The sequence below is a fragment of the Lissotriton vulgaris genome, chromosome 7, assembly GCF_964263255.1.
Source record: "Lissotriton vulgaris chromosome 7, aLisVul1.2, whole genome shotgun sequence".
Lineage (NCBI taxonomy): Eukaryota > Metazoa > Chordata > Amphibia > Caudata > Salamandridae > Lissotriton > Lissotriton vulgaris.
Window position 1 is genome coordinate 1,561,650,257 of NC_141695.1, and position 13,041 is coordinate 1,561,663,297.

A 13,041-nucleotide genomic window follows, 5' to 3' on the forward strand; every position below is an offset into this window, starting at 1 on the left:
ATAACAACATTAAAGTAATACAAAACCAAAATACATTTTAGATAGCGTATGAGTAAAAATTACTATTCCCACTCCAGAGAGTGCGACAGTAGGGAAAGTGTTGGATAGCGTAGGGGTAACAATTACTATTCCCACTCCAGAGAGTGCAACAGTAGGGAAAGTGTTGGATAGCGTAGAGGTAACAATTACTATTCCAACTCCAGAGAGTGCAACAGTAGGGAAAGTGTTGGATAGCGTAGGGGTAAAAATTACTATTCCCACTCCAGAGAGTGCAACAGTAGGGAAAGTGTTGGATAGCGTAGGGGTAACAATTACTATTCCCACTCCAGAGAGTGCAACAGTAGGGAAAGTGTTGGATAGCGTAGGGTTAAAAATTACTATTCCAACTCCAGAGAGTGCAACAGTAGGGAAAGTGTTGGATAGCGTAGGGGTAAAAATTACTATTCCCACTCCAGAGAGTGCAACAGTAGGGAAAGTGTTGGATAGCGTAGGGGTAACAATTACTATTCCCACTCCAGAAAGTGCAACAGTAGGTAAGGTGTTGGATAGCGTAGAGGTAAAAATTACTGTTCCCACTCCAGAGAGTGCAACAGTAGGGAAAGCGTTGGATAGCGTAGGGTTAAAAATTACTATTCCAACTCCAGAGAGTGCAACAGTAGGGAAAGTGTTGGATAGCGTAGGGGTAAAAATTACTATTCCCACTCCAGAGAGTGCAACAGTAGGGAAAGTGTTGGATAGCGTAGGGGTAACAATTACTATTCCCACTCCAGAAAGTGCAACAGTAGGTAAGGTGTTGGATAGCGTAGGGGTAACAATTACTATTCCCACTCCAGAGAGTGCAACAGTAGGGAAAGTGTTGGATAGCGTAGGGTTAAAAATTACTATTCCAACTCCAGAGAGTGCAACAGTAGGGAAAGTGTTGGATAGCGTAGGGGTAAAAATTACTATTCCCACTCCAGAGAGTGCAACAGTAGGGAAAGTGTTGGATAGCGTAGGGGTAACAATTACTATTCCCACTCCAGAGAATGCAACGGTAGGGAATGTGTTGGATAGCGTAGGGTTAAAAATTACTATTCCAACTCCAGAGAGTGCAACAGTAGGGAAAGTGTTGGATAGCGTAGGGGTAACAATTACTATTCCCACTCCAGAGAGTGCAACAGTAGTGAAAGTGTTGGATAGCGTAGGGGTAACAATTACTATTCCCACTCCAGAGAGTGCAACAGTAGGGAAAGTGTTGGATAGCGTAGGGGTAACAATTACTATTCCCACTCCAGAGAGTGCAACAGTAGGGAAAGTGTTGGATAGCGTAGGGGTAACAATTACTATTATAACCACAATAGGTATCCAGGAGTCAGTGTTTTACTCGAGGCTTACTACTATGTGACTTGGGCTGTGCGCATTCAAGTGTTAACCAACATTCAGTGTGCAACTAAGGGCAGGAAATATTCCCATCAGTTGCCGTTCTGTACCACCATTTTTTCATCATTTGGGTACTCCATACCCTGGAGTTAGTACACAGAGCTGATCACACTGTGAGTGGTGTGAAAACCGTGTGAGTATGAAGACCGATGTGAGTGGTATCTTAAGAATGATGTCGGCAAGGTTTACACTTGAGGGAAGCAGTGCAGTGAGGGATGAGTGAAAGTGAGTAAAATTAGGTGGACTCGAGTAGAAAAAATGATTTATTGGTTTCTCTCGGACCCCTAAGACTAAAAACAGGTGCAAAAAGGGTAGATTTAACAATATATCTACATGCAAGTGGTCAACATGTTTCTGCATTTATCAGGAGTGTTCCCTATGCATTCTTCAGGACCATGGTGTTGCTACTGCTTGCTTTCAATAGTGAGAAATAAAATGGAAAATTTCACCTGAAAAGCAGGTGTAGAATCTCCGCCACAGTCTAAAAACAAGTCACATAAAGAGAAACGAAAAGAGAAAAACAACATAGAATTATGGAATGCACTAACAACATTACGCTATTCCTGTGCTCACGTATATGCAAATTTGCACGAACATGGTAACACTCACCCAATACTTGTGGGGAAGGCGCCTCACCTCACCTGGCGGGAGCTCAGGTAGAAAAGGAGCACTGCTCTGTTAGCAAAACAACAATCACAGGGACATACAACCGTGTCAGTAGGACAAGGCAAGAAAAAACTAAGTTGGTAACATTATATTCAGTGTCAGACCGAGATAGCTACGTGTAACAATAAGGGCCGTAGCAAAGTGTACGATGCCTATATTGTTGCTCGAGGAGGACTACCAAAGGCACTCACCTCTCCGTCAGTGTCTCCAAACGTCCCTCTGGGCTCTTCTGGGGAGGCACCGAGCAAGGGAAATGGGCGGGTATATCTGTGGAGATTACTGGGCGAGTGTGATGCATGATGGGAATTGTAGTTCCTCGCTAGACGGTAAACAGTGGTGTTGGAGTTTTTTAGGAAGACTGTGTATTGTTATAGTGACATCCATGGAATGGGTTCGTTGAGACCATCTTTGTCACTATTCAGTTTGTACACCCATTTTTGCTCAATCTTGAATAGGAATTTACCGACATCTGGACAATGATCGGGTATTGTCGGTTGCTCTAAGACCGTCCATTAGAATTCGCTCGGCCCATGTCCTTTCTCTAGAAAGTGTGCTGTTAAGCGAGTAGCTTGTTTTCGACAGCGGACTGTGCTTTTGTGTTCTCCAATTCTAATTTTTGTTTTGCGGGTTGTCATGCCGACGTACCTCTTTGAACAGGGGCACGTGATCATGTAGATCGTGTTTTCGCTGTTACAGTTGGTGAACTTGCGCTGTTGCCAGGGGCGCGATGTTCCAATGTCAACACTGGTGGTTCTCGTGGTTTGGGGGCATGCTGAGCAGTTACAATTAGAAGGTCAAGGAATGGCAGTTCCCTCTTACTGCATTCCACAGTGAATTTCAGAAACTGGTTACAGTTGTTTAACCAACCGTGGAATTCCTGAAGGCTGGTCTCAGTGCCTCTCCATACCACTAGGATATCGTCTATGTATCGCTTCCAAAGTCGGAGCGATACATAGTGAGGATTGTCTTGATGCAGGATTTTGGTTTGTTCTAAAGCATGAACATACAAATTCGCCAAGCTCGGCGCAAAAACGCTGCCCATGCTGGTGCCAGACGTCTGGAGGTAGATGGTATCCTCAAATTTGAAGTAGTTTTCCTTCATTGCTAGTTCCAGACTCCGACTTTGGAAGCGATACATAGACGATATCCTAGTGGTATGGAGAGGCACTGAGACCAGCCTTCAGGAATTCCACGGTTGATTAAACAACTGTAACCAGTTTCTGAAATTCACTGTGGAATGCAGTAAGAGGGAACTGCCATTCCTTGACCTTCTAATTGTAGTCACAGAAGAGGGGCTCAACACAGAATTGTACAGAAAACCGATGGCACGCAACTCGTTGCTCAATTTTGAAAGTTGCCACCCGAGGTCCTTAAGAGAAAATTTACCATTTGGACAATTTCTCAGACTTAAAAGGAACTGCTCAACTAAAGAATCATTCGAGAAACATTCCGGGACACTCTCCAAATTCTTGCGAGAAAAGAAGTATCCGGCGAGAATTATCCGCCAGTCCAAGAAAAGGGCCTCTAATAATAACAGAGAAGCCCTCTTAGAGGTTGCCATTCAGAAAGAGAAGACCCAGAGGATGACTTTCGTGAACACGTTCCATACGAGGTCCAATGAAGTTCGAAAGATCATAACAAAACACTGGTCCATTCTAAACACCAGTGGAGACACACTACCACCACCCCTTTTTGCATTCAAGAGAGGACCAAACATAAGAGACCACTTGGTCCATACCAGACCGAAAAATAGAACACCCGACAAATCGGAACATTATGGGACATGCCACCCGTACAAGGACACCACCCCTGTGGCAACTGCTCAGCATGCCCCCAAACCACGAGAACCACCAGTGTTGACATTGGAACATCGCGCCCCTGGCAACAGCGCAAGTTCACCAACTGTAACAGCGAAAACACGATCTACATGATCACGTGCCCCTGTTTAAAGAGGTACGTCGGCATGACAACCCGCAAAACAAAAATTAGAATTGGAGAACACAAAAGCACAGTCCGCTGTCGAAAACAAGCTACTCGCTTAACAGCACACTTTCTAGAGAAAGGACATGGGCCGAGCGAATTCCAATGGACGGTCTTAGAGCAACCGACAATACCCGATCATTGTCCAGATGTCGGTAAATTCCTATTCAAGATTGAGCAAAAATGGGTGTACAAACTGAATAGTGACAAAGATGGTCTCAACGAACCCATTCCATGGATGTCACTATAACAATACACAGTCTTCCTAAAAAACTCCAACACCACTGTTTACCGTCTAGCGAGGAACTACAATTCCCATCATGCATCACACTCGCCCAGTAATCTCCACAGATATACCCGCCCATTTCCCTTGCTCGGTGCCTCCCCAGAAGAGCCCAGAGGGACGTTTGGAGACACTGACGGAGAGGTGAGTGCCTTTGGTAGTCCTCCTCGAGCAACAATATAGGCATCGTACACTTTGCTACGGCCCTTATTGTTACACGTAGCTATCTCGGTCTGACACTGAATATAATGTTACCAACTTAGTTTTTTCTTGCCTTGTCCTACTGACACGGTTGTATGTCCCTGTGATTGTTGTTTTGCTAACAGAGCAGTGCTCCTTTTCTACCTGAGCTCCCGCCAGGTGAGGTGAGGCGCCTTCCCCACAAGTATTGGGTGAGTGTTACCATGTTCGTGCAAATTTGCATATACGTGAGCACAGGAATAGCGTAATGTTGTTAGTGCATTCCATAATTCTATGTTGTTTTTCTCTTTTCGTTTCTCTTTATGTGACTTGTTTTTAGACTGTGGCGGAGATTCTACACCTGCTTTTCAGGTGAAATTTTCCATTTTATTTCTCACTATTGAAAGCAAGCAGTAGCAACACCATGGTCCTGAAGAATGCATAGGGAACACTCCTGATAAATGCAGAAACATGTTGACCACTTGCATGTAGATATATTGTTAAATCTACCCTTTTTGCACCTGTTTTTAGTCTTAGGGGTCCGAGAGAAACCAATAAATCATTTTTTCTACTCGAGTCCACCTAATTTTACTCACTTTCACTCATCCCTCACTGCACTGCTTCCCTCAAGTGTAAACCTTGCCGACATCATTCTTAAGATACCACTCACATCGGTCTTCATACTCACACGGTTTTCACACCACTCACAGTGTGATCAGCTCTGTGTACTAACTCCAGGGTATGGAGTACCCAAATGATGAAAAAATGGTGGTACAGAACGGCAACTGATGGGAATATTTCCTGCCCTTAGTTGCACACTGAATGTTGGTTAACACTTGAATGCGCACAGCCCAAGTCACATAGTAGTAAGCCTCGAGTAAAACACTGACTCCTGGATACCTATTGTGGTTATAGTAGTACGATTGGGGCATGTATCCAGTATAGAGTCGTAAAACAGCCCTCAGACCCTCCCCTAAGTAGTTTTGTTTCGTAACAATTACTATTCCAACTCCAGAGAGTGCAACAGTAGGGAAAGTGTTGGATAGCGTAGGGGTAAAAATTACTATTCCCACTGCAGAGAGTGCAACAGTACACCCATAACCCACTACAGAACATATTTATCAATTATTCAATTAATTAAAATTAAATTAAAAAATCTCAATTAATTAATTAATGAATCCTACTAATTATTAATTATTTTAACATAATTAAATTACTTCACACACTATTCCCCTATACAACCATAACCCGCAACAGAACATATTTATCAATTAATTAATTAATTAAAATTATTTAAAAATTATTCTCAAGTAATTACTTAATAATTCCTACTAATTAATAATTAATTTAACATAATTAAATTACTTCCCACCCTATTCCCCTATAAACCCATAACCCGCTACTGAACATATTTATCAATTAATCAATTAATTAAAATTAATTAAATATTATTCTCAATTAATTAATTAATAATTCCTTCTAATTAATAATTAATTTAACATATTTAAATTACTTCCCACCCGATTCCCCTATAAACCCATAACCCACTACAGAACGTATTTATCAATTAATCAATTAATTAAAATTAATTAAAAATTATTCTCAATTAATTAATTAATAATTCCTACTAATTAATAATTAATTTAACATAATTAAATTACTTCCCACCCTATTCCCCTATAAACCCACAACCCGCTACAGTACTAAAACACAACTTTTAATTAAATTACATTAAAAATACATGATAAAACATAATAAATACTATATAATATACACTAAATTTATTTAAAAATCGATATTAGTAACATCGAAATTATTTACTTCGATATTACTGACATAGATATTTAAAACTTCGATATTACTAATATCGATATTAAAAGTGTCGATATTACTTACCTTCTATATTATGTCCCTTCGATATTTAAACTTCGATATAATTGTATATCGAAATTTAAAACTCGATATTTTGTCTGTGTACCGGGCTGAACCGCAGCTTTGGGGACCAATACTTACCTTGGTACTCAACGCGGCCGTAACTACCATGATTCCACCAACATGGGGTGACTCCATTATTGTCCCAATCTATAAAAAGGGGGACAAAGCCCTGGCAAGTAATTACCGGCCCATCAGCCTGCTCGACTTGTCTGTTAAAATTATGAGCAGAGTCCTGCTTCTCAGACTAGAGGAGTGGGCTGATGAGAATGGAATTCTTGCAAATTCACAATATGGATTCAGGAAGGGAAGAGGGACCCTAGATCAGTGCCTGAATCTAGAGTTGTTGATAGGCAAGTACACCAGAGCCAAACCCGGTAACATCTATCTTTGCTTTGCTGACCTTAGCAGTGCTTTTAATTTGGTTAATCACTCACTTCTTTGGTCAGTTTTGCTTGATATGGGTGCCCCGAAAGAAATTATCTTTTTTCTTGCCAGACTATACAGCAAGCTGAAAACATGTGTTCGGTATGGTGTCAGTGGGGAATGCACTAGAAATTTTAATGTGAAACGGGGAATTAGGCAGGGTTGTGTCCTTGCGCCCCTTTTATTTACCCTTTTTGTTAATGGGGTTGAAGTTGCCTTGAAAAGTATCAAGGCCGATGCTCCACAGGTTGCAGGGGATAGTGTCCCAGTTCTGCTATATGCAGACGACGCGGTGCTTCTGTCAAGGACACCCGTTGGCCTGCAGCGTCTGATGGACAAATTTGCTGAATTTATCGGGAGCAGGAGACTGTTGATCAACAAGAATAAAACTCATATGATGACCTGTGGGACTAAGGCAGGCAGAAACCACTCCTTCTTTATAGAAAGGGTTAAAGTGCAGAATGTGAAAAGTTTTTGCTACCTGGGGGTAATTTTTACTAGTGATGGTAGGTGGGGGCATGAATTAACGAATATTCGAACTAAAATGAGCAAAAGCTCTTATGGCATTTTTAAATTTGCGTCTAAGCTGGGGGACAGGCGTATCAAGGATATGCTGGAAGTCTACAAGGCACGCAGTGTATCCATTGCCCTTTACGGGCCGGGGCTTTGGGGTTACTGCAAAACTGATTGTCTACAGATAGAAGAAAACAACTTTCTTAAGAAATTACTGTGCCTCCCTAAATCCGCTCCAACAGAGTTGATCCATAGAGAGGCTGGGGTTTTTTACCTGACCGAGCTCGCCTCACTTAGGCCTCTATTGCTTTACCGAGCAATTTGGCTTAAGGTAGAGACCGAGTTAAACCAATTTATAATCAGGGACTGCCTTGGATTAGACAACTGTATGCAGATACTGTGGCTCAAATATGTTGTAGATTGTTATAAAAGTATCTTTGATATTAATCTGTTGTTAGAAAACTGTCCCCCTAGAGGTCTTGCGAAACAGGAATTTAAAAACATCTTTATGTTACATAAAGCTCATAAACGTTCAGTAATAACCAACTCCCTCGCTACTGTTAAAACTTACAATAAATATATTGTTGCTGAGGGATTTCAGAGTTATCTGAACGTAGTAACCAGGCCAACGCATAGGTTTGTATTGACCAGATTAAGAGTTGGCATTGCTCATGTATTAGTGGCCTTCCCACACCCTAAAAAGCCCCCTGTGGGTCCGTGTCCCTGCGACGGACATTCCAAGCAAAGCACAATGCACTTTATGCTCATCTGCTCCCTATTTCAGAACGTTAGGATCTCCTTTTTAAAACCATTATTTCTTAAGTATGGAGTTTTAAATGTGGAGGATGCTATATGTTTGTTGTATAACTTGGACCACCCTGACATATGTTTTTATACTGCCAGTTTTATATGTAAATCTATGGCTTTTAGAAAAGTATGAGTTTTTGCACCTTTTTTTAAATTCTGTCGCATGTTTGCTGTGCTTTTGTTGTCATTTTTACTACGTACCGAATAAAGCTTCATGAACTGAACTGAACATGACTAAAAGGTATAAATAAATATACCAGACCAGATTTAATGAAATTGTTTATTTGGTCCCCAATTACAAGTAAACTGAGGAGCGGGCAATCTTTTGTGTGTTAGATGCATTGTAAATGCGGCGCATCATAGGTGGCGGAGACATGGCGCACAATTACTGGCGCATCCCTGCTAATTTGCAGGGATGCGCCAGTAATTGTAAATATGCCCCAATGTCTTTTGGTTCTACCACCTTCATCTCTGCCAGCTGACTTAATTATGTTGAACCCATTAAACCTGCTGGGTACCAAGCATGACAGTTCCTCCTGTACCTCTTTGTGACTGCATACAGACCTAGCACTACACCGGTATTAAACTTGGTTTCTGTGCTTGCCAGTGTTGGAGGCCCCTTCCACCGGAGGCCCTTTTGCTGCAAACATGACAGAGACTTTCCTCTGATTAAATGAGGCAATTGATTTAGGCCACAATGCAAGGCTTCTGTCACCAAGCTGTTTGAGGAAGGGATAGGGGTTAATGACCTGCTTTAGTGTTTGGTAGATGGGTCACTCTTTCACACAAATGTGACAGATATCCCGTCCACTGTATTACTAGTGCATTATGGTGCATGCAATTTGGCAGGCACCACATTGTGATGGAGTAACCCATCCACCAAACTCCAAATCAGGCGAGTAAATTAGTAGGTATCTTGTAGAAAAGTTAAAATCTGCAGTAAAGAAATCACATTTATTAGTCGGGGCATAGCCCCAGTCTTTGCCAGGTGCGCGGTAACAGGATGCGGCTCAATTCACACCAGAGAAAAGAACCTGTTTCTTTAATACATCCCCTTGCATCAATCTGTAATATTGGGCTGCCCTGAATAGTTAATGATGTGATGTGATGAGAAAGAGGGAAAAAGTGGTAAGGGAAACGTATGGCTGCTTTACATTTGTAGTCTGGGTTAAAGAAGTTAATGCACTTCTTCCTATTATGTCAAGAATATGTCTGTGAAAATCAGGCACCGCAATAGCAAAGTCAAAGGCAGTGCCTGCATGGCACTGGTGCAGTCCATGTGGGTACTGAGGGGTGCATGCGTATGGGTGGCACAACAACTGCACCCCTGCATGCATCCCATGGCCCTTAGCCATCAAGGGACCCTGTAGGGCCTCCTATGTTTCCTCTCTGCCACGGTTTACATGGAGTAGAAACCACCATGAAAACTGTGGTGGAGAGGAAACTCGTAATATGATTGGTGGAACGGCGGCGGTACGGCCAAGCATATTGGTGCCTCCAGACCACTGCACCACTGCCCGGGATCTCTGATCCTGGTGGTGCAAATGTGGTCCGACCGCCCAATATGTAAAAGGGCGGTCAGACCGCTGGTGCAGCGGGGATCAGACCGTCACCACCATGCCACCATGAGTCTGGCGATCTGGCACTTCATGGACTGCTAGACTCATAATAAGGCTGAAAGAGTGATCTTTTACCTTTCCTTTCCACCACAGACAATTTGTAAATGTTCTATTCTATGCCCACTTTTGAAAATGAAAGACTCAAATTGAAAACAAAGTTAACGGCCCAGTCAGATGGTGAGGTACTTCTGATGTTCGATGACTGAGAATAGGGAAAGTGGCTGGGTTTACCTGTAAAACGTCTGTTATTAAGTCATGTTTCAAAAATAATTTTTAAATTTGTGCTATTGATTTAGTCTTGCAATAGTGCGGGGAATGAGATTTTGATATCAATTTATGATCAATTTAATAACTTATCTCATTCATCTATTTTGGACCGCTAGTATCTGTCATTGAGTAAAAGACAACCCCCGCATAGGTTAGACAAACCCCATTAACTGACGCCACTCGGAAGAACCACTTACAACTGATAAAGTTTGAAAGTTTTATATAAAAAATCAAAGTTGGATGCAATTACAATCCTCTCGGGATCAAAGTATACAAAAGAATACAAAATCAATTCCGATATCAGCAATCTAAAGCTTCGATGTGAAGTGGTTCCTTGGCGTCATCTACAGAAAGAGAAAAGTATCACATTAAATCTGTCCCTACTCTATGCTATGTGACATCCCTACTTCGCAAGTTCTTAACCTAAAAAGGTGTCAGCAGTTTGACTCCCAAAGAAGTTCAAACTCTCTTAGCCTCTAAAGGTAACTTAAGTTTAAGAAGTAGTACCCTCTCTGCCTACCCATCCGCTCTTCTAAGGGTCCTCGGCCTACTGCTCTCTTGCGCTCTGATCTTTCTCAGCGCATCTGCTCAAGTCATCTACCCTTGCCCTTCTTCTCTCTGAGCTGTTCTCTCTCGCCTTCCCTGTTCCTTCTGAGCAATTCGCTTCCCTGTTCCTAATCTCCAATTGCTATCTTATCCCCGGGGTGCTGTCCCTAAAATACACAATCACAGTGTGGGTGGAACGCCCCTTGACGCCCACCACGGACTTTCCCCGATGATGTCAGCTTCTAGCTTCTTCCATTGCTTCATCTCTTTTGCCCTCCGTTAACTTGACCTTTCTTCTTTAGATGTCATCTTCATCTTCTTATTGGTGACTTCATTCAATATTATAATTGACATTTCAGAGCACAAATCAACATCGTCAACAGAACTTTAAACTACGACTATGATGTTGACCCTTCTAGGTCCTGTGAATGGACTTCTCAAAACAACTCTCAAATTCCAAGCGCTTCTTGTCACGTTCAGGCCATAAACCTCGTCCAGCGTTGTCACCTTAAATCTAACAAGTGCTAGACTTCTTGGCTCTCATGTCCACATCAAGCTATTTACGACTCCTGTAAGTCCGCTAAATTACATACATTGGACTGCGCTCCTGCTAACCCTTGGTCAGTCAGGTTAGAATCACAAATGACCTAAACCCTTCTAACATTTCTACAAAAAGCCTTCTACACAGTATAACCTTTAACACACATTTATATATTCGTATTTAGCTAAAGTCTTGATTATACTTGAATACATTTTACATAGAATATATATATAATACATAGAGTACGAGGTTATGCTTATTCGTTACATCGTCGTATGTATACTTTCTGCGCACTTCTCCACGTTACATTTCTCGCCGCTTCTCCATTTAACGTTTCACACGTACATGAATTCTACTTTGCACGTTCTACATTTCGTAAGCATTTCTACACATCAGCCCACTACGTATACGGGCCTTCTAAATCTGATACATGTTCTAAAGTGAATATAGTTACATTTCCTATATTACTTTGGATTATCTCAGTTTTCTATATGCTATAAGTGTCACTTCACATTACGATATACGTTTCATTCCTACGTTTATACAATGTGCTTGTAAATACGGCCTATACATAATTTCTATTCAAATTTGCGCTCTCTCAGTCCCCCCTTTGATGACTTTTAGGAGTCATCACTAACTGCAATTTGAATAACATCTCTAAACAGAACTAGTTACAATATTCCCTCTTTTCATCGTTTCGAGAGCTCTTAAGCTTTTGTACTGTTGATCTTGTAAAGCAGCTAATCTCCTCTCTTGCTCTCTCATTGTTCGTTGTAACCTATTCGACCTATACCATTTATACAATTTTACTAAACCCAACAATGTGATTATGCAAATTAATACTATCAATATAGGTTTTAATATATACCACACAATGCTTTTACCAAGGTTGGCAAACCAACTCCCAACCTTTCCTACTCCATGACCAACTTTTTCCCAAACATTTATTTTTGATATATCTTCGATCTCTTGATGAATCTGTGTAATGTTCCGTATGACTTTCTCAAGTGGTTTTGAATTATCAGGAATATAAGTACAACATTCCTGGACCTTCAAAGCCTTACAAACTCCGCCTTCTTTTGCTAGCAGTACATCTAAAGCAAGTCGGTTCTGAAGAACCATTGCTCTAATCGACTGCATCTCGCCTTCTACCAACATTAATGACCTTGCAGTACTTGCAGATAATCTATCCACAACTGTAGCCAGTCTCCTGATCTTAACGTCGTTAAGTATTAAACCTAACATAGGAAACATTGCTCCAAATACATCTCCTACTACCTCTGCATCTCCTACTTCCCTTTTCGCTCTCCTCGAAGCCTTTCCTTCTATTATCGCTACATCCTTTGCATGATATATTTTGGGGAAGACAATTGCCAAGTAACACGAACCATACCAATTGTCAGGTAGTTTTACATAAGCATTTCTTCCACATACAAAATACACATTCGGAATAGCTTGCATTCCTTTCATAAAATCCTTCGTATAGTACTCTAAACGAAAAGCATGTTCGCAATTCACTTCACCTACAAATACACTCTCGTAATACGTCTTGCTTCGAGTTAAACATAACTTTCCTTTCTGCGTTCTATCCAATGCTATTGGACCATTGCTACCTTTCTTTTTATGTGCTTTCTCTTCTTCGGTCCAATCCGTTTTCCACTGTCCTGATATTTTTAGAATCTTCTGCCTTCTGTATCTATCATCTACTTGTCCTATGAACTTCTTCTCAACCTCTGATACTTTGCAAGTTAGATTATTTCTGCGTGCATATGATGTATCTAGTGTATCCCAAGGAAGAAAGAACTTAGCTAGTCTATCCTCCTTTTTGTAATAGTCCCACTTATTCATTTGCTTATAATTCG